The following is a 4,311-nucleotide window of genomic DNA, read 5'->3' on the forward strand; positions in this document are numbered from 1 at the left end:
TCTGTCTCAAAAAAAAAAAAAAAAAGAAAAATAGTGACATTGATGTACACAGCTATGATTTAATAAAAAAGAAAAGAAAAAAAGAAATAGTGAGATTAAAAGACTCAGAACTGAGCTTTGGCAAGGACCTCAGTTAGGTAGGAAGAAGTGAAAGATGGATAAGAATTGTCAGTGACTGGCAGTGCCTGTGGTTCAAGGAGTAGGGCGCCAGCCCCATATGTGGAGGGTGACAGGTTCAAACCCAGCCCCAGCCAAAAAAAAAAAAAAAAGAATTGTCAGTGACAAAAAAAGTTGTAGGAAATGTGGCATGTGCCTCTTGCCGTCAAACTATCTCAGTGATAATTTTAACCATAGATTTTAAATAATAATAATAATAGACATTTTAATATTAATAGATGAGCATTTTTTCAACAGCATTTAGGGTACCAGAAAGCCAAGTTGAAGTATACTGACAGATTTGATCAGAAAAGGGACCATAATGCAGGCTGAGAGAGACTGAGCCCCTATGACCGAGGGAGAATGAAAAGATATCCACGTATCTGAGACTGCTACTTAGTCTTAAAAGAGATCAAAAGCAGATCTTCAATAATATTTCACAAGTTTATACAAGAATCTACAGATAGTAAGTGCAAAATTTTCATTAAGAGAATTTGTCCTGGAGCAAAACTATTAAATGTATCCCCAAAGAGCAGCAGCTCCCAGGAGAGGCAGGGAATCCATTCGAGGCTCCTTTTATTCTGTAGTTTATCTTACTTGTTGCTTCTAACTATGTCCCTCTTGGGGATTATGCTTGGAATTCAGTTCCTGGAATTAAGGACTTGCCATCTTGTGATCCAGCAGAGTGGATAGGTAAAAGAGAAACTACAGTGGGCTCAAAATGAAACAGGACACAAAGAAATGGACACAGCCATCTAAACCCTTCTCCTTAATCCCTCTCCCTTTGGAGGTAACCTTAGTTTGTTCTAAATAAATGGAGATAAGAAAACCATAAAAAGCTGAAGCTACTCCTTTTACATGTAAAAAAAAAAGTTGTCAACACATAATGACACAGAAGGGATTTATAAACAAAATCCATATGAGTAAAATCTTGGTAAAAATGAGAATATGAGAATGAGACAGGTTAGCAATTGTAGAATCTTCCAGATATTAGACACTGGTCAAGGAATTGCTAACTTCAATGATCTTAACCAAAGTCTTAGACTCTCTGACCTTTAATTTCCTCATCATGAAAACATGAGCATTGAGTTGGAATAGTAGTTTGCAAATGTTTGACCATTTAAGAATCATGACCTGGCTAGGCGCCTGTGGCTCAAGTGGCTAAGGCTCCAGCCACGTACACCCAAGGTGGCAGGTTCAAATCCAGCCTGGGCCCGCCAAACAACAATGATGGCTGCAACCAAAAAAAAAAAAAAAATGGCCAGGCGTTGTGGCAGGTGCCTGTAGTATAAACCAAATCCCCCAGCTTTAGCTCAAGGATCTGGATCCCAAATCTGCATAAGGCCCAGAAGTCTACATTTTAAACACACCCCTCATATAGTAAAATACAGTGTTCCCCAGAGATACATTCTTGGAAGTGATCCAAGTGATTCCAAGAATGTGTCTCTGGGGATCACTGCCAGAAAGATTATGCTCTGTGCAAGCCTCCATTACAAAGGGGAAATAGCAGAAATATTGAATATACATCTTGCAATTTCTTTTCTTCCTGTTTCTATGTATGTATTCCCATTGTAATACAGTTACAAGTAGTTTACAGGAGGAATTATTTCATAAATAGAATTATAACTCAATCTGTATGCAATTCCTTCTGCAAAATCATACTTGTATTAGAAAATGAGGCTTAAACACAACACAGAATTCAAACCAAGAAAAAGAATTAACTTGGACTCACAAAGCAAAATAAAAAGTTTCTGAAAGATACCATGAGTTATGATTTATAATTCTGAGTATAGGGTTTGAGAAATCAAATGTAAAATGTTTCCCTTCTTTCACCAAAAAAATGTTTTAGGAGTCATGCTTATGTAGTATACACACAAGATTAGGCATTCATGCAGCTCTTGTGTGCATCTAGGGACCAGTAAGGAAGTATTCTGCAGAGAAGTGGAAGGACAGCGGGAAGCGAAGCACCTTGGACTTCAGCTGGGGCCTTACGCAGAACAGTGTAGACACACACACCTATAGATCCAGACATGGAAAAATGGTAATTGAGCATCCACTTTACTTGGGGGGCAATTCCTCTGCCACCTAGCATTTTCAGGCTAATAGTATTTAATTCTTAAAAATATATATTTTCCCTTAGTGGCAAAGATGCATGGCTTGATTGCATGACCATTCAGGGCTAACACTCCTCATTCTGGTGATGATTTGAATCCAAGTGAAATTATAGCCCTCATTTCCTCAACCATGAATTTTTTGAAATTTAGCTACTTCTTGATTTGTTTTACGAAGGTCTCTTGCCATCACCCCCCTCAGCATTTAATCTGTTTCAAATTTAAATTTATAAGAAGTTCAAGAGCTTAGAGGTCTCCATATTTACTAAGTGAAGATCAAAGACCCTCTTTGCTTTTTTAAGTCTTTTACATCCAGAAGGGTAACATAACATTTCAGATGACAGTCTTTCTTTCAAGAATTCACCATGAGAATGCCTTTCTTTTTAAACATTTACTTCTAAGTCTAAACATTCCCCAAATTATAAGCATACTTCCATCACATGAAATTTTATTCAGTATTCTACTTCAAGAACTCCAGGAATTTAGCACACCATTCTTTATTGCCAGCAGATACTGCTTTGTCCCTTTTCTTTCTTCCAAGCCCTTTTTTCTAGTAAGTCTGGCTTCAGTGCTTATAAGGAGGTATCAATAAAAAAATTCTTGTATTTTGAAATAGATCTTGTAGAGATGATGGGTTGTGTTGTTTCTGTTTAACAAAAGATCATCAGTGAATTTTAAGAATGGGTCACATATGGGGAGAATATTATAGAAACATGTAACAGACAAAAGGTTAATGTCTAGAATACATAAAGGCCTCCTAAAAATCAGTAAGAGAAGGACAAATGATTTAATAGAAGAGGGGGCAAAATATTTGAACAATCACAGAACAGAAAGCCCAAATGATCCATGAGGGGGCAGGGATACTCCAACACACCAGCAATCTGGAAAACGCAAAGTAAAACAACAACATCCCACTTCCCACACATCACACTGGCAAGGATTATAAAGTTTAACAATGCTGCATGTAGGCCAGGGTGAGGAGAAGCAGGAATTTGGGTAAACTGCCAAAAGCATTGTGAGTTGGTACCAAACATCTTAGAGAACAATTGGCAAGAAATTTGGAAATGTACATACCCTGTGACCTATCAGTTTTGTTTCTAATAAATCCTAGAGAAACTGTGCACTTATCCACAAGGAGATACAGATGGAATTAGTTGTGATAGTACTGATAACTGCTTGTAATAAATAAACATCAAACATCCTTCAGGTTGGTAAGGGAGAAATGTGATGGCGTCCAGTTCAATGATGGGATCTGTGCAACACTTAAGATATAAAAAGAAAAATTAAAAAAGAAGATATGCTGACAAGACCTACATGTAGCAACGTGGACAGAGACAACGACGGGAAGCGCAAGTTGCAGAACATTATTTACTATGTATATTATTCATGTGGATTTAAAACTATACAAATCAATGCTGTGCGTTATTAGTTAATATATGTATATAGCAAAAGATCATGAAATAAATAAACTCTGAATTCCTGATTACAAGTGCCTCTGGGGAAGGGAGAAAGGGAAATGGGACTGAAAGAGGGTCCATAGGAGGCTTCCTAACAGCATAAAGGCTGTTTTGCTTTTCATTAGAAGATGAAACAAATAAAACAAAATGCGAATATGTATGTTACTCTCCAGTGGAAAGCACATTGGTTTGTGTCACATTATTCGGTGTACTTTGTGTTTTTTCTTAAATTTTAAAACCTAAAATATTAACAAATAATAGCAGGGGATAACTAAGGAGGGAAAAATAACTAAAGGTATTAATGACAATTCTTTGAAACTGTGAGTGTGTTATTACGGGACTAGCCAGCTCTGCAGTTAGTTTCACAATGCCCAGGGGTGATATTTACAAAGCATTCTGAGAATTACTCAAGGCAGGAATCCAAAGACAACTACAAGAACTGTGTATATTTGCTTCACAGAAAATTGAAAATAGTTGAGAAAAGATACAACTTATAGAAATAAAACATAAAAATTGGTAAGTCTTCTACCATTTGTATTTGGTAACAGTAGTGACTCCTACAATCTTTTTTTTTTTTTTTTTTTTTT

This window comes from Otolemur garnettii, unplaced genomic scaffold (genome assembly GCF_000181295.1).
Source record: "Otolemur garnettii isolate 467f Iridium unplaced genomic scaffold, OtoGar3 scaffold00002, whole genome shotgun sequence".
In the NCBI taxonomy this organism is placed as follows: domain Eukaryota; kingdom Metazoa; phylum Chordata; class Mammalia; order Primates; family Galagidae; genus Otolemur; species Otolemur garnettii.